This window comes from Mustela lutreola, chromosome 9 (assembly GCF_030435805.1).
Source record: "Mustela lutreola isolate mMusLut2 chromosome 9, mMusLut2.pri, whole genome shotgun sequence".
In the NCBI taxonomy this organism is placed as follows: Eukaryota; Metazoa; Chordata; class Mammalia; order Carnivora; family Mustelidae; genus Mustela; species Mustela lutreola.
In genome coordinates, this window is record NC_081298.1 from 145,285,000 (window position 1) to 145,302,261 (window position 17,262).

The 17,262-nt window shown below is 57.5% G+C and overlaps 1 protein-coding gene across 11 annotated transcripts in view; it reads left to right on the forward strand.

Annotated features, from left to right (window-relative positions):
- The window catches only part of MYT1L (myelin transcription factor 1 like), a 389,060-nt gene that overhangs the window by 231,979 nt on the left and 139,819 nt on the right, over window positions 1-17,262 (forward strand). For 10 of the 11 annotated variants that reach the window (XM_059132785.1, XM_059132784.1, XM_059132783.1 and 7 more), the window contains exon 5: window positions 15,742-15,898. The exons of the other annotated variant lie outside the window; for it this stretch is intronic. The gene's annotated coding sequence lies outside the window, so the exon portion shown is untranslated. The remainder of the gene's footprint in view (window positions 1-15,741; window positions 15,899-17,262) is intronic. 11 annotated transcript variants of the gene reach the window in all.

Here is a 17,262-nt window from a genome sequence, read left to right on the forward strand (position 1 = left end):
GGAGACCTTCTCTGTGCGGGTTTCCATTCTCACTGTGGTGACGCCAGGAAGAGTGCGGGCATAAGCTGGGAGCTGGCACGCTGCCGTCCAGAGTTGGTGGGGGTGGCGGGGGGATGGCCAGCATCACAATACTCGTGGTCATAGAGTCATGTCTGACCCAGGTGAGGACAGGTATGCTGAGGGGTAGAAATGGTGACCACTAAGTCCCAGCTCCAAAGCGACGACAGGGCAGTGAAGCAAGGGCAGAGCAAGTGCTAGAACTAGAGAAGCCACGAGACCAGCAGCCCCCAGGGAGCTAGGATTCTGCCGGCCTGCTGTGTGCTGGAAACAAGGGAGGTGGGCCTCGCCCTAGCCCCCTGGCAGGAGGTGTTGGCAGCTGGGCTTTGCTCTGAAGACTGTGGGAGCCCGCTGGGAAATGTGGCAGTGGACCAGCAGCACAGCCATGCATGTGACTGAAGTCCACAGCATGAAATCCCGACCTGAAGACACGGCTGGTGGCAGGAGGGGCGAGAACACAGCACAGGAACACAGACCAGTAAGTAGGGCGCCCGGACAGGAGTGGATGCGTGGAGACACGGCAGCGGGCGCTGAATCAGGGACACAGGGAGGCGGCGGGGAGGAAGCAGGAGCGGGGAGGAGTCCAGGGCCTGGCTGCAGCCTCGGGCGGCTGGGGTCCCTTTCTGGAGGGGCAAGCAGAGTGGTCACTGCGGAACGTGGGCGGTTTGTTCTACCGAGGACACACTTGAAGTTTCTGCCGTGTAAGTTTGGGTTTAAAGGGCATCTCGGAACTCTGCCTACTGAAGCCAGTTGTAATGGGACAGCAGGTCATAACAAGGGACGTGCTTCCTAGAAGGTGAATTTTAGCGCCGGCAGCTCCAGCGTTCCCGTGAGAGGGGCAGACACCGAGAAATGCCGCCGTTCTGCTGGCAAACATGCTCTTCGTCCCAGAAATGCTCCCCGTCTGGGTGATCGTGCGGCACAGGGTCCGGGATGGCCTGACCCTCCTCTCTAGGACCTTCTGATCTGACAAGGAAAACAAGACAATCACACAAAATAATCACCGTGTCAGGCAGCGTAGAACCCGGCTGGGGGCTGGAGGAGACAGAGGGACGTGGGGGACCAACTGATCACCCGAACCCAGTTGTCGCTTGTTCTGAGCAGGTGCATCATCACCGTCACAGGAGAAAGAGGTGCCCCTGGCCTCAGCAGAGCACTCTGGGCCACGCTCTGCCCCACGAGCTGTAGCATAGCAGGGGCAGGACCTGGTTGTCCGGGGACAACGCGAACAGAAAACGAGCAAGGGGACACAGAACATGCTTGCAAGTTGCATTAAGTGTTATGTTCACGGAGCCAGTGGTGAGCAGGGGACGGTGCGGATGGCAGGTGTATTCTCGGAATGAGGACTTGGAAATGCCTCTCCCAGGAAGGCAGTTAAGCTGAGGCCGAAGGGGAAGGAGTTGGTGCCCAGACAAGTATGAGGAGAGCGCTTCAGGCCGAGGGACCAGCAGAGACCCTGCGATGGAACTGAGACGAGCTTATGGAGCCGAACCAAGACCCCTTCGCTGGAGCTCGGGGCTGCCAGGCAGGTCGGAGAGATCGGAAAGGAAGAGCCATGTCATCGGAGAGCCGTAATCTCCCACGGAGCCCGGCGTGGAAGTACAGTGGGAAGCCGCTGACAGCTTTCGAGGACGACGGTGCCAGGAGCGTATTCATGTCTTAAGTCTGGTTCCAAAACAGGTTGTAGATTGGACTCTCGGGCTCTGGTGGCTGTGGGAGGCAGCACGGTGTGGCCTGACCGCACGGATGAGGGAGAAATGACGTGCGCTGTCTTGTGGAGAGGAAGCCGTAACCATCGCTGACAGGGTGACCGAGAGCAAGGGCGGCTCCATGTGTCTCATGTGGACAAGGCGACCGACGGGCTCCCCCAGCCACGTGAAGAAGACTGGACGGTGACAGACGCTGTGGGTGAAATTAGGAGTCGCCTCGTGGACCCGTGACACTGGGGGACCTGTGGGCGCTGGCCTCACACTCAGTACATCGGAGCATCTGACCCGTGTTGGTAGCGGCAATCTCTTCTGAACGGGTCCCCTCTCGGGGCTCGGAGGACTCTGGAAACCAGGGTGCAAGGACTTAATCCTTCTGTTGCGTTTTTGAAATAAGAGGAATTTAATGCCTTATGGCCAGTTGCGAAGGTATTTCAGTGAGAGCCGACTCTCCCCTGCGTGTGCTCCCCGCCGCGTTGCTGGGAACGCAGGCCTTCCCGTCCGTGGTGGCCCTGCCTGAACCGCCACCCTGTGACTATGGTCCGAAATGCAAATGAGGCACCGTGGGGAACCACAGCTTCCTCAGGAGAAACGTCTAAAAAGGGACCGTCCAGGGCACACAGTCACCCCACGTGGGACTGTTCCATCACTGTGTCCTTCAAACCAGGCCGAGCAGGGTATAAAACGCCAGGACAGCAAATCCTCTCCTGGGAGGGTTTTTCTGGTAGATTCTCCCACTGTGCCTCATCGCTATTAGAATACAGCGGGAAACACAATTGCTTTCACAAGGTGCAAACCTAGAATTTATTTAAAAATGCTAATTCCTGATGCTGTCTTCAGTATTGAAACCCGAGGTTCTTTTCCTCTTGATGTCTAAGTGCCTTGGAGGCAGGAGCACCGTGGACAGACGGATGTGGAGCTGAGGGTCCCAGGCCCCAGGTGGAGCCCTGCAGAGGGGCCGCCCGCCAGCACGCCGTCCAGCGGCCAGGCCTGGGACCGTGGGGAGTGCGCTCCGTCTGCCGTGTGCTAGGGTTTTCCCAGCAGTTTTGAAACGGGTGATCAGGGCACGCAGCTTGTCTTCGGTCTGGGGTACGTCTCCCAGACGCTTTGCTTCCTGATGATTGCTGCCCCGGTGCAGTGTTGGGGCTACTGTGAAGTCATGGGGACATGGGCCATCCTACGGGGCCAAGGTGTCCTAGGGCTCGGTAATGTCGACAGGCCAAATCTCTAAAGTTTATGGAAAAATAAATGTTCATTTCTAAAGGTAAAGGGTTGTTTTCGTTGGAACTTAGTGGATGTGTTGTTTATTAGAGCTGCTGGAAAAAGGTAGATAATTTAAGACCTGAAGTCATACAAATACTTAATCCATACTCGAAATATTGATGAGATAATGATGTCTTCACAACGTGAGATACTAGGAACTGATGCTTTTATCAGCACGTCATGTGGACCTAATCTCATTTCATTTCGAAAGTGAAAAACAAGCAGGCCTGTGCACTGAACGCAGCAGTCGTCCTGACTGGAAGTCCAAACGCAGACACCGCTTAACGTCCGTCAGACAGAGACTGAGATGGAGCAGCCATCCTACGCTACGTCCAGGGAGCCTTTCCGAATTAACAGAACTCTACCTCAGCACGCTCCGGAGCAGGTCTGCGTCTGCCGGCCCTGCCTCTTTTCTGAGGATCTCCGTTCAGCCTCACGCATACGGTCCTGAGAAAGCTAAAGCCAGAGCGTCCCAAAGACTTACTGTCGACAGTTGTAGTTAAGTCAGCGGCCTTCCCTGACCCGTTTGTGCATCTTCGGCAGCTACAAGAGCAGCTGGCAAGTGGCAGACGATCGGTGTGTGTTTGGGAATGAAACAACACGGGTCGCGGGAGTGAAGGGACAAGGGAGACCGACGGCTCCGCCCCCGAAACCACACCGGGGTACCCTGAAACACGCTGAGCTGCGCGCTCACCGGCTGCCGGACGCGGCGCGCGGCGGGACGGTGGTTTGCGCTCTGAGCCACTGTCTTAAGAGGAAAGACGTGACGGACTCCAGTGACAAATGCGCAAATAAGCGTGGAACGTTCGCTCCAACATTCAGTCCCGGCAGGGGGCGTGCGTTTATTTTTTTCTCATCTGAGACATAAAAATACGTATTTGGTCAAAACACAGCGACACACCAGCAACTGACAAGTGCTGGCTCGCTCTTCGGTGAGCCAGGTTGACGACAGTGTTGGGCTTCTTTCCAATGAGATGGGACCTGCATTGTTTCGTGCCTAAAAACCGAATTCCGGTTTAGCTCAGACCACGCATGGAGGGCTCCTCCAGTGAGGCTTTCACGTGTGCGTGCACAGGAGTGTGTGCGGGCGCGGGTGTGTGAGGACGCGGGCCGTGTGTGTCTGTGGGCAACGGGAAGGTGCCCGTCACTTGAGTCCGTAGCGGGAGGGCTGCCGTGTGTGACGGCGCGTCAGCGCTGACCTTTCTCGGGTGTCTTCACCACAGAGTCCTTCACTCCGAGCTGTCGACCACCTGGAAGCTCCTTCTGAAACTCTAGAACATTGGCTGGAAAGAGCCTGAAGGCGCACCCGTTCTAGTGCTCCGCCTGACAGATAAGAAACTGAAGCTCGGGGCGCCTGGGTGGCTCAGTGGGTTAAAGCCTCTGCCTTCGGCTCAGGTCATGATCCCAGGGTCCTGGGATGGAGTCCCACATCGGGCTCTCTGCTCGGCGGGGAGCCTGCTTCCTCCTCTCTCTGACCACCTCTCTGCCTACTTCAGATTTCTGTCTGTCAAATGAATAAATAAAATCTTTAAACTGAAGCTCCCGGAGTCTTGTTCAAAACCCGTCGATCACCCTCCCGTCACGGCACTTCCTGACGCCTCAACCGCCAGTTTCTCGCTCCGCCGCCCCGTCCGTGCCCCTTCAACACAGGGTAGTGGGCGGTTTGGTTCCGGGCTCTCCCATGAGACTGTGGCATCCTGGAACGTTTAAGGGCTTTTCCTCTGTCCTGGCGGCTGGCCTGGGGCTGCGTTCACGGGGATTCCCGGTAAAGACCATGGCACCCAAGAAAGAAGGTTTCCTTAACAAAGTCAAGCTCAGAAGCCTTGTCTCCCGGCCAAGTCTAATCTTCACGGGACAAGAGCAGCGTTCCTGCCATGAAACTCGCTCTTCTCACATACAGCAAGTGCGTCTTGAATTAAAACCAGTTCTCCTGGTACAGAGTGGGGCGAAATCTGCCGCTTCTGGGTGCTGTCAGACCGGACTCCGAGCCTCCCCTTCTGTCTGCAGCCGCGGCCTCCAGAAGCCCCCGACGAGGACGACGAGACGCAGACAGGCCAGACGCTCCTTGGTTGGCGTTGTGATGTATTATTAGGAAGTATTTTCTTGCATAACCCGGGACTGTGCCCCCAGATGTGACAGAAGGTCGGTTCTACAAAATGACGAGATTGGTGACGGGCATCATCCGCGTGGAACCGATGGCTCCTCTCTTATGGGCTTTGGTCTTCACAGCTGCTCTCTAGAGCCGAAAGCAGATCTATATTAGTCATCTCAGCGACCGCATGTCCGGAGGCTTCTCTGTAGGAGGCTTCTGGGCATTGACACCGTTTCTAACCCTGACCGTGGCGTACAGGGTGGTCTCACCCTCCCCACTTACCAGCTGAGGCAGGAAGTCACACAGAGGTCCCCTAACTGGGTCCCCATCACACCGCTGACAGAAAGGGGCCCAGCGTGGGTGAGCTTGGACCCTTGGCTGGTTTTGCCACCTTGAGCTGACTGCAGAGGGTGTTGGCTGGTTATTATTTTGTGCTTTCCTGTAGATTACATTAATTCTTCATTTGCGCTCTTTTTTTTTAAAAAAAAAAAAAAAGATTTTATTTACTTATTTGACAGACAGAGATCACAAGCAGGCAGAGAGGCAGAGAGAGAGAGGAGGAAGCAGGCTCCCCCTGAGCAGAGAGCCCGACACGGGACTCGATCCTAGGACCCTGGGACCATGACCTGAGCCGAAGGCAGAGGCTTCACCCACTGAGCCCCCCAGGAGCCGCTCTTCATTTGCCCTTCTAATGTAGTAATATAATCTGCTCAATTTTTAAAGGTCCTCTTCGTTACATAGTCTTGATGATGCTATTTCACAAGTTGGTCTCAGACGTCGGCGGCGTGTCCTCCATGTGTCCTTAGTCATCGCGCGCGTCCGTACTTGGCCCCAGCCTTCCCTTCAGGTGACCTTCTGGGCACTTACTCATCACCCTCGGGAACCGCCCAACAGGTGTGTGAGTCCGAGGTACGTTTAAACTTCTTTAGGCTACAACAAAGACGATGTTGTGTGTGTCCAGTGCTGCTAAGCTGAACGGAGTGATCGCACAGCCGTCTGATCTCCCGCTGGGTCTGGCTGTCCACGCGGCTCGGCTCTGCCTGCCCAGCCTCCGAGTCTTCGGACGCTGGTGGATACCTACCTGCCCCCACGCAGGGGCTTTCCCTCGTGCGGGCGCGGGCTGCGTGCGGGCTGCTGACGGAAAGGCTCTGTCTGGTTTTCCGCTTCCGGCCGAGGCTCTGCCTGTCTTTTTCCTAATCAGGCATGTAATTGATTGTTTTAGATTTTTGTTTGGCTTCACGAGTCTTGTTCTGAATATTGGGTTTGAATATAATTGCCGTAGGTCACACTGTCTTTTTACAAAATCTATCCAGTATGCGGGTTTGGGAGCTGAGGGTGACAGGCATGTTCCATGCAAATGTATGCAAATGTATGCTAATGCCCCGGAAGCCCCTGCTGAGCGTCGAAGCTGTCCTGTCCTCCAGGTTAGGGCACCCGGGAGCCCGCCTTCCCTGCACCGGCAGGACAGCTGGCGCGTATTTATTTCTCTGTTGAAACAACCAGAGAGCTTTTCTCAAAAGAGCTCAAAGTTCCCCCAGACTGTTCCGCTTGATGAGGAGAATCACATTGTTGACCTTTCACGTTGTCTGTGTCCTTTTTATATCAAAACCAGCCTGAGTGTTTCTTACTTGTGCTGGTTTTTAAGGAGGTACTGCTGTGCACGTTCCTGCGTGAAGCACTTTGCTGGGGAAACAAAAGGCAGCCTGTGCGTCTGGGGTCTCACGGTGTGGGAAGCAGGTGGGTCCTCGGATGGGGAGGGTGAGGTGTGACTCTGTGGGACTGGGGGACCCAGTGGGGACCCCGTGACCTGTGCTGGGCTGTGCTCTGTGAAGCCTGGGGTTCCCAGAAGCACAGTGGCCTACTCGGTGAACAAGTGAGCACCACCTGCGGGGACCCCCCCGTCACCCGCGGGGACCCCCGCCCGTCACCCCACTTCCCAGAGGCTTCTGAGCTTACGCCATCTATGGAAAGTGTCAGTTTCCGTAGAAGATTTTAAAAGTGAAAAATTCTAGTGGAAAACCCCTGAGTTCCTGGGATGGCCGCCGCAGAGGACACAGGCCCGACCCGGCAGCACAAGTGGGAACGGGAGTTGGGAACTGGAAGGCGGAGGAGCTCCCGTCCCGCTGGCGGAGATCGGGCGGGGGAAGCACAGGGCGGAGGGCGGCTTCCTGTGGGGAGAGGTGCCAACGCAGTGCTGGTGGGGGGTCCCGGCCCAGAGTGGGGGTCCCAGGGGCTCGGCCGGCAGGAAGAGCCTGGGGCCTGGCCAGGTGTCTGGACGAGGAAAGGGGGCAGGTGCCCGGAACTCGGGAGAGGAGCTGACAGAGGGCTGGACTCCGGGGTACAGCTGCGTCGCTGAGCCAGAAATACAGGGAGCATTAAGCGGTGCTGAGACCTGCCGAGGCCCAGGCCAGAGTCACGCCGCATTCGGGGGCCCGGACAGCGGTCTGAGAGTCAGGAGGAGATGGGGCCGGCCGCAGGAGGAAGGGCGCACAGGGGCCGCGAGGGGCTCCACGTGGCGTCGCCGGCAGGATCTAGAGGACAGTGTCCGAGGAGCAGGGCGGGGAGCAGACACCGTAGGTAATTTTTAGATGACAGTCAGGACGAAACACCTCAGAAGTACGCGAAACCGGCATGTGCTTTGAGGGAAGTACTTGGACGTAAAATATCTCCTCAGGAGAGAGTCCACGTTCTCTGGTGAGAAGGAAGGCAAGTGAGCAAGAGCTCTCGAACGTTGCTTTGCATCGAGGGACTTGAAAACCAGGGCCTCCTGTCTGATCGATCTGCTTTGTGTTGTGCTCGCGGAAGGTCTGCCCCCGGGGAGTGCACTCCTTACTGACTTTACGGCCTGTGGCGGAAAGAGTGCCCGACCTCGCATCTGGACTCTGGACGCTCTTCCAGACGGGCAGGAGGTTGTTGAAGCCCATCTCACGGGCCGGCCTGCATTGGGGCCGTCCACAAGCTCCTCGGTACTTGCGGCACCGGAGACAGAGCAGGAGGCGGCCACATGCCTGGCCCTCACCACATCGGGGAGCTGGACAGCTCTGGACTGGCCTCTGCTGGGACCCGCCCTTCCACACCCTGGGGTGGGGCCGTGCGGGGGGCGGGGGGTGTTCCGTACCGTTCCTTCCCAGCCCAGGTCCAGGAGACCCTGACAGGGGACAGATGGTGGGGGGGGGTGCGAGTTTTCTGGGGCTGCGGGATGCCGTCCACAGCAGACACTCCCAGGCCCTCAGTCTGCAGGACAGAAGCCCACGTTCAAGGCCCCGTGTTGGAAGGACCGAGTCCTTCTGGGGTCGTGGTGGGGATTCTGCTCCAGCCTCTCTCTGGCTTCTGGGGTTGGCTGGTGACCTTCAGTGTCCCAGGCATGGGACACAAAGCATCCTCTGCACCTGTGTGTCCGTATCCAAATCTCTCCTTTTGCGAGAACACCAGAAACACTGGCCGGTGGCCTGCCCCGTTACGTGTGGCCGCATCGGAGCTTACTGTGTCAGCATGACCCTGTGCCCAGATAAGGTCGCATTCTGAATTCATGGCACTTAGGACTTGCACACACAAATTTTTGAGACACAGTTCACCCCATTCCAATTAGGCGTAGTGAAACCCAGCACGTACAGGAGTGTTGGTAACGCTGCCCGGTCGTGCAGGACGCCGGTCCGACGTAGTGGTGACCACGGAAGTGGTTCTTTTCTGCATGCGGTGGAGACAGTTGCCGGGTCAGGAGTCCCATCAGGGAACCCTGGATGGGAAGGACTTGGGATGCGCCAACCCGTGTGTGTGTTGTCAGGTCTCAGCGGCAACAACCCTTTACGATGGACCGTCCCGTGGGTGAGTGATCTTCTCTGTCACATTTAACCAACGTGGCCGTGTCAGGCTTGCGGGCTGAAGAATGATCTGTTCAGATCGATAGATAAGGGCGAAGGTTGACCTTATGTATCAACATATTGTACATCGTTCCGACCCCAGGGAAATTCTAACTCACATGCCCCCACCACGCAAAGCCTTGAGAAAACCTGACTGTCTCAGAATAAAACCGAGAGCTCCTTAGTGACCGTGAGACCCTGTGACGCTCTGTCCCCAGCCTGTGCGTGTCCCTTTACCTGAACCTCTTTCTCCCCCTGGGCCTGTGCACTTGCTGCTTCCTCAGTCTGGGAAAGTCCTCGCTGCTTCTCACTCAGCCATGTCTCCTTCTCCCGGTGGGAACCCGAGGGTCCCCATGTTGGGGGAGCCCCTCCCATGCCGCCCAGGTCCCAAGGCCATGTCTGTCTTCAGTGCCCACCCCTGGCTCCGTTTGTCTGTTTTCCCTCGCCCTCTGTCCATCCTGGTCCCCACGTCTGTCTGGCAGAGGCCGGGCCGCACCCGGGGTTTTCTGCGGGAGGAGTCTCTGTCTGGAAGGGCCGCTGCTCCGGGGCCGTTGTGGACCCCGGACCCGCAGTCCCTGGGCCGCTCCCGCTGCTCGACCATCACAAGTCAGCCTGAGCAGCTGGTGGTTCGGCATGACTTAGGAGGAAGGCCTGGAGTAAGCTCTGTCCCTTGGAGCAGGAAAGGGCCTTCTGGATGCAGCACAAAGAGTCGAGACTTTGCAAGACCAGACTGAGGAGGCGAGCCTCTCCCGTCCGGCCTGCGGCTCGTAAACAATGTCGAGAGACCAGAGACAGGCTGGGGAGGTCTGCGGTGTGTGCGCAGGGGAGGACAGGTCCGTGCAGAAGGCAGAATCCAGGAGGAAAAGGATGCAGTCGGTCAATCAGGAGAGAGAAGGCAGAAAGTCCGACGCAGGGACTGTAAGACACAAACGTTCCCTCGAAGGACATTTGATGAGAGCAGACACTGGCATCCCTGTTGGGAAAGCACGCACGGTCACACGTTTAGTGACTAACTGCTTGAGGCCACTTCGAAAGGCGCCAGCATCTGCTACGTTGCTGATGCCGGAAAATACGAGCACGTGTGCGTGAGAGGGAGACACACACGAGTGTGTAGCAGAGCGCGCTTGCCTCGTGAGAGCAGGGAGTAGGCGGCACTGACGCCACGCGGCGGGGTCATTCTGTAAGTCATGCGCCGGGTCCTGGACGATGACCAACCACAGATCTGACCTTCAGCTCCCTGCATGGAAATGCTTCCAGCTGTCGTGGAGCAAAAACAGTTTGTAGAGTGTGTAAACTCTGATCGCACTTAACGCTTGGAAATGAAGTAATTCTGTCTCTACATCTGGGGTGGAGCGGCCGGGGCGCGTGCTTGCGTGGGTGCTCCCCGCTGAGCACCCCGGCAGCAGCCCGGACAAACCCGGCCAGCAAGAGCCTCCAAGGAGGGAGGTCAGGAGCTCCTGTCCCCGGTGCCTGGCTGTGACCCGGGACGCCTGAGTGCTCTGAGCATGTATTTGTGTCTCATCTTACAGCAGAGGCCAGGGGCCAGGACCCCTGGGCTTGGAGACCAAACCTGTTCCCTTGTCTGCGTGACCTTGGGCATCGTCCTTGGCCTGGCCTAAGTTCCCCAAGTTAGTTCCTTTGTGTGAGAAATGCAGATAATGAAGTCAGCGTCTGACACCGGATGCGAACCCATGCTTTACACCTGTCTAACCTACAAATCAGTGGCTCCGCCCGGGGCTAGCCACCACTCCTAAGCCAGGGTGGACAGCTTGAAAGCAGGCCCACCCAGGAGGCGTCCTCTGTCCGGAACTCAGACTCCTTGTCCTCGCCACTGATAGGCTGGGAGTGTGGCGCGGTGGTGGAGCAGTGGAGCGGAAACGGACGTGTTCTGAGGGTCCCGCCATCGCCGGCTCGTCCGCATTTGGATTCTTCTTCCTGCGCCTGTCCCTGTCCGCTGTGGTTTGTGGCTTTCAGCAGAGTCTCCGGGCAGTCTGGTAACCCAATATTTGTTTGCAAAGTACATCATAAGCACTTGAAGCCCTGGCACGAAGTCTTCCTCGCGACTGAGTCCCTGGGGAACGGAGGCTGCCGCTCAACCCTGTCGCTCCCCCCAACCACAGCGGGCAGGAAGTACGGTCCCCTCGCTAGAAACCGAGCCGGGGATTCCGAGGGGCCGGGCGTTCGATGGGGCCTGGCCGGCAAGTGATCGGACCAGAGCTCACCCCTGCTGGTGACGGTCCCAGTGCAAGCGGGCATGTTCTGAGTCACGTGTCCTCTGCTGCGTGGGCTGTGTGGCTGCTTCTCCATCTTCCTGTCTCCGGCCAAGCTCGGCAGGTGGGGCGCGAGGGCCCGGCTGTGCCACAGCCCTCGCCACGCGTTGGGAAGGTGGAGGCAGGCCACCTAAAGGCGATGGGGGGAGTCCCCAGAGCCCAGTGATGTCCCTTCTTGTTCCTGTTCCTGTGACGCCAGCTCCTGTGAAGCCCCTGGTGACCCAGATCTCTGCTCCCTGCTGCTCCCAGCGAGGGCGGCACAGCTGTAGCTGGTCCTTTCGGCTCATCATTAGCAAGGTTCTAGTATCACCTCCTTTAAATTGTAATTCAAGCAGATAGATGCTTTTTAATTGCCATCTGTATGGTGAGCTCCGCACTGAGAAAATGAGGGTCTGCTTTAATTAGAGCTGCCCTGGCTGACCTGTGTCAGAGCCCCGTGGCTGGGACGGCGAGCCACGGACTCAGACGCGGGGGGAGCCACGGACTCAGACGTGGGGGTGCAGGACGGTTCCGTGTGAACAGACACAGACGGGCACGTAGCTAGAGCAGGGTCTCTGCGTGCGCACACGGGACGCCGCCGTGCTCACGTGTGGCTTTATGTTGGCAGGTCAGCTGCTCTCCTTGATCATGAAGATCTTTCTTTGATTGTCTTTCACAGTCGGCCTCCGCCTGTGTTTCCAATTCCCCTGGAAGCTGCCTCACCCTCCCGCAGCGCGGAGGGCGGGGCTACAGGAGCCTGGGATTCCCGGGGGTTTCTAGAGAGGGCAGCAGGCGGTGACCTGGCACCTGCAGGGACTCCGGGGTCAGAGTCCCCAGAGCCTGGGCTGGAAGGGCGGGGCCAGGTGCTTCCCCTCACCCACCCCACCCTGCCACTGCCCCGTTGCCCTGTGCCCTGTGCCCTGTGACCGCTGCGTGCCCTCCCCAGTGAGGCCTTCCCTTTGCCCTGCTGCAGCCAGCCTAGAAGCAGGAAGGGTAGAGAGTCTCTGTGCCCCTCCCTCGTCCTCTCTCTCCCTCCCCCCTCCCTGCCTCTCCTCCCCCCTCCCCTTCCCCCCCGCACCCACCCACCTTCAGTCGTTCTAACTCCGGCCCCTCGGACGACGCCGCGGTCGCAGCGGCACAGCGGTGACACCTGGCCTCCAACTTCTCACAAACACAGTAATCACCAGAACGAACTGGAATGTCTGACTGTGATAGCAGCTAATTTGGGCATTTTATAAAATAGCATTCTTCAAAGTGCCAGTGCAGACCCAAAGACAAATTGGAAGAGTTCTCCCAGAAGATCCAGAAAACGGAAGAACAGATACAGAAGGGGCAACGCACGGAGGGTGAATGCGGACGAGGCAGAAGCGTTCGGGAGAAACCCTCCCCTCCCCCACCTAGAAAGCAGCAAAGAAAGAAAGGGAGAAATTAACCAGGAGGGTAGAAAGTTCTTGGGTCAGCCGGCCCTGGGGCCCTTCCGAGCGCTGACCGCGCCCCCGCCGCACGCCTGGGGGGGTGTAGCTGCTGTGGGGGCCTCTGGGCCTCCGTGGTCTCGGGGACATGACCTCCCTCGGAACGACATGCCCAGCAGTGAAGGGCGTTCCCCAGGGGAGCCTCGTGCAGGGCCTGGCTGGGGCTGGGCATCAACAGACGAGGGGTCGACCCAGCGGAGACCGTCCCTGCTGCCCTCGGGCCTCCTGGGTGGTCAGGTGGCGCCGTGTGGCCCCGCGGTGAGCACTGAACACTTGGGTCAATGCACCTGCTTCCTATCTCGCCCTCCACTCCACAGTGTGAATGCACATTTTTCTAAAGCAAATGAACAGAAGTAAATTAGGTCTGAGACCTTGATTTCCTGTGATACATTTCTTAGAGGAAACTTCTGCCGGTGACCTTGTTAAAACAGAACCCAAACGGACAAACAAAAACCAGGTTCTAAGAGGAGGGAGGGACTCTGGTGCCAAATCCTGGCTGCTGGCTCCCCTGGGCTGGCTCGCCCCGGGGCCGGGCACGGAAGGCCGGCTGGGCCCTCTCGAATTCGGTCCTGCGCCCAGGAAGCCGCCTCCTGGCTGGGTCACGGGGCGACGCTGCTTCCCTGCAGATGGTCGGACGATCGCTCCCTCCCAGCTTCGTTCCGGGTCTCCCATTGCGCCCCTTTGTCCTTGAACGGATGGCGCCGAGGGGTTTTTCTTGTGAACGGAGCCCCACGCGGCTGCTTCCAGCGCATGTGGCCGGGCAGCACCCCGGAGCCTTACGCTCAGTTCAGCTCATGCCGAGAACGTGGGCCGAGCCAGATATGGAGTTTGCTTGTCGCTCACTAATATGTGATTTAATTGTTGAATTTTTAAATATTATGAGATATTTAAATGTGTATTTCCTCATAATATTACAACGTTCAGTTGAATATTAGCTGTTTGCAAAATGCATCTTTCAAAACTATAATGTAAAAAAAAGAATTTATTTTAAAAAGCCGATCAGCCTGTGTCGCAGTATTAAACTCAAACATGTTGTCGATGCATTGGGTTTTTTTTTTTTACGAGGTAAGTATTTCTATTCAACCTGTTCTGTACACGATACGGGTGGGGTGTGGAGAAGTAAAATTCCTCGCTGAAGGTCACGCAGCAGTAGCGGTGCCGGCGTCTGAGTCCCAACTGCGCAGCCTCTGTCTTGCCACTGCCGGGTCCGGGTCTATGTTCACGGAAACGGGGCATAGAACAGCAAAGACAAAGTCCCAAATCTCATGTAGCAAGCGCTTGCACCGCTTCCTTCTCATCAAGACTCCGAGTGCCGGTCATCAGCAGAAAGACAGGAGGAGGAGTCACCTGGATGACGACACGAGGCCACCGACACGGGGTTTCGATTTGTGTTTGAGTAGGTTCGGTTGTGCTCTCAGTCACTGGGGTTCCTCGTTTTATTCTTTGAGCACATTTAACGAGCACTGCGGGCTGTGTCCACTTCATTTACTTTACCCACATTGGTTTCTCTTTTTTTCTTCAAACACAAAATGAATTATGTTTTCGCACATTTAAGATGCGACTACGTCGATCCTGATTTCTCTCTATGGTTTCTTTCATTTCTCCTTGAACTCGTGTGGGCCCGTCGCTCTCGTCGTGTGCTCCACTGACTCACTCCAGCCCAGCAGGACACAAGAGCACAAGCTCAGGCACTGGTCGCGTTGAGGGAGGGCGTTCACATTAGGGAGGCGGATTCTCCGCACGCAGCTCTCCCGCTGTTCACGGCATCGTGGTCAGAAACGAGAACCTGGAGCTCAGAAACGCTGCGCAGGTACATAAGTAAGTGTGATGGCGGATGAAGTGATGGGGGCGTTTACGAGCCGTCCCGGTACGCCCGGTCCCTTCTGGGTCTTCCAGCTTAGAGACAGGAACGTGCCGGGAAACCGCGAGCTCAGGTCATGAGGTGACATCTGGGAAATGATGCAGCAGCCCAGGTCCGCCTGGTTTCAGATCTTGTACCACGCAGCGTTGGACAGGTTGGTTGAGTCACTCGTATAACCCAGTTAGTCCCGGGGACTCCGGCAGCGGCAGTGATGCTTCTCGTTCGCAGCTTCCACCCTCCTGCTCCCTCCTTCTCTCGTCAAACCCTCAAACCCGCAGTGACCAGTAGAAGCAGGTGGGGCTGTCCCTGCTCTGAGAGGGAGCACATTCCGGGGCTTGTGGTGCGCATTCGCGGGCTTGTGTCCTCGGACTGAGGGCGAGCTCGAGCTCGTAGTAATTACTAAATCCCAAGGAGGAGGTAGTGAGAAGTTCTCCTGGTTTTTTGTTTGTTTGTTTGTTTTAATCAAAGTTCTCCTGTTTTAAGTGGCAATGTTGAAGAAGACAACTTTGTCCTCTTTCTGGGAAGATGATTTTAAAGCCTCTGTGGTCTGTGCCGTTGTGGTCTTGGCAGACACACGTGTTTGGTCACTCGCGGCCTGTGTGGGTGATGTCACTCTTTGGGAAGATGAAGTCGACCCAGAAAGGATTTACAGCTCAGTCCCCAAGGCTGGACAGAGCAGACAGGGCCGGCCGGTTCTCGGACCACAGGAAGGGCTTGTGGAGTGGGGAGGAAATTGGCCCCGGTGACCCCCTGGTTTCTCACCGAGCTCAGCTGTCCGTGGGAACCTGTTCCGACACGAGAGTCACTCGCGGTGTTACGTAGCCGTCTGTCGAGCTGCTTAACTGAATCGTTCCTGTGACCTTGTTATTCTGCAAGGAGCCTGGAGGGATTCTGGACCTGAGAACAGGGGTTCTAGAACCTTCTCCGGTCCAGCCGAGCCCACTCTGCAGACAGGGTTGGTCCCTGACTGCACCACCTGGGAAGATCCCTGGGGAGAACCTTCCTCAGAGCCAAAGCAGAGGACCCAAGTTTGTGAGAACGCTTCCCAGGGGAGCCTTGTCCACAGGACGGAGGATGCCTGGACCCTGGCAGCTGCCACGGGGTTCCCGCCCGCGGCTGCCACCTCCCCTCACGTGCCGGTGAAATCATAGGCGCTTTACGCTGTGGTTCGTGTTTTGCAGATGGAGAAATGGAGGCACAGGGAAATTAAGTAACTTCGCCTCAGTCCCCAGCTGGGGAGGACCAGGAAGAGAACATAGAGGGACCCTGACTCCGGGCCCGTGTCCTGCCCACGGAGCCACGCTGCCTCCCTTCCTAGGAGAGAAGACGCCCCACAAGGTACAGTGTGGCCCCTTCACCCTGGTGGCATGAGGTCCGCACCAGGCGGGCAGCCCCGTCCACACCGGGAGAACTCACCCTGGTGGCTCGTGGTCCACGTGGGGCGGGACAGCCCCGTCCACACCAGGGGCACTACTGACCAGGGTGAGACGTGGCCTGGACCACTACTGTCAGTAAAACCTCCTCCAGGGTGGGAGCTCTCACCCCTCCCAGACCCCGCTGTTCCTCACCCGCCGTCTTCCCTGCGCCGGCCCGAGAGTGCGTCTGTTTCTCCTCCCGCCGCCCCACCCGCCTGCCCGCTTCTCCTGTCCACTGCCCGTCCCCCTCCGCGGGGCAGAGCCACCCTGTCCTGGGCTTGACAAAAGAAAGACACTTTCTTCACCCCCAGAAGCTGTTCCGGGACCCCCCCTTCCTCGCTGCCTGTCCAGTGGAGCCTGTGGAAAGCAGGCTGCAGTCCCGGCTGCCCTGAAGCTCTGCTCTCAGATCCCACACTGACCTCACGAGCACCGGCTCCAGGGGTGTTGGGGCGGGAGGGGCTTCAAGCACCAAGCGGGCCCACACCCCCGCATCTGTGCACGGAACTTCCGTGGACAGACCCCAGCAGCGCGGTGCTGCCCAAGCTCGTCCACTCCCTAGGGGGTTGAGGTGGGGACCAGTGAACTGCCCTCAGGGCTCCCCCCAGAACCCTGTGGTCAGAACGAAGTGTGCCTTCCTCCCCCACACACCCCTCTAGAACTTTCTCTCTTGCTTTCTGCCACATGCTGTTTCTTTCTGTCCCTTCCCAACACTCGGAGAGCCGCATCATCTTCGGTCGCCGTGTGGTATCCCACACCTGCCCCCTGAGAGCCCAGACGTGGCGTAGGTCTCATGGGTGGCAGAGTTCTTCCCTTGAGGAGGAACCCTGACCCGCATGTGGTGTCCACCAGGGACAGCCTAGTGAGGGTAAAATGACAGCGGCCACGCAGCTGAGGTCACGAGACAGTGAGGGCCAGCACGCCGTGCTGCACAGTCTTACCATCCCCCGGGCGTTAGGAGCTCACCCGCCCACCTGGCCCCCCCCAGGCCCAGTGGGGACCCTGTCCTGCCTGTGTCCTTTCTAGCAAACTGAGGCTCAAAGAGACACAGTAAATGGAATGTCTCCCATTGAATCATTTCTGAAACACTTTAATTTCTGAACATTTCCTCCAAAATTGTATGGTTCCTCTTCCCCTGAGCACAGACACACCTCCCACGTAGACAGAAACTTCTCTAATTCGTCTTTTCTATTTTTGCTTTGTTCTCTTCTTAAAAAACAAACAAACAAACAAACAAACAACAACAACAACTACAAGGAAAACGAACTTTTAAAGAAAAACTGGATTTTA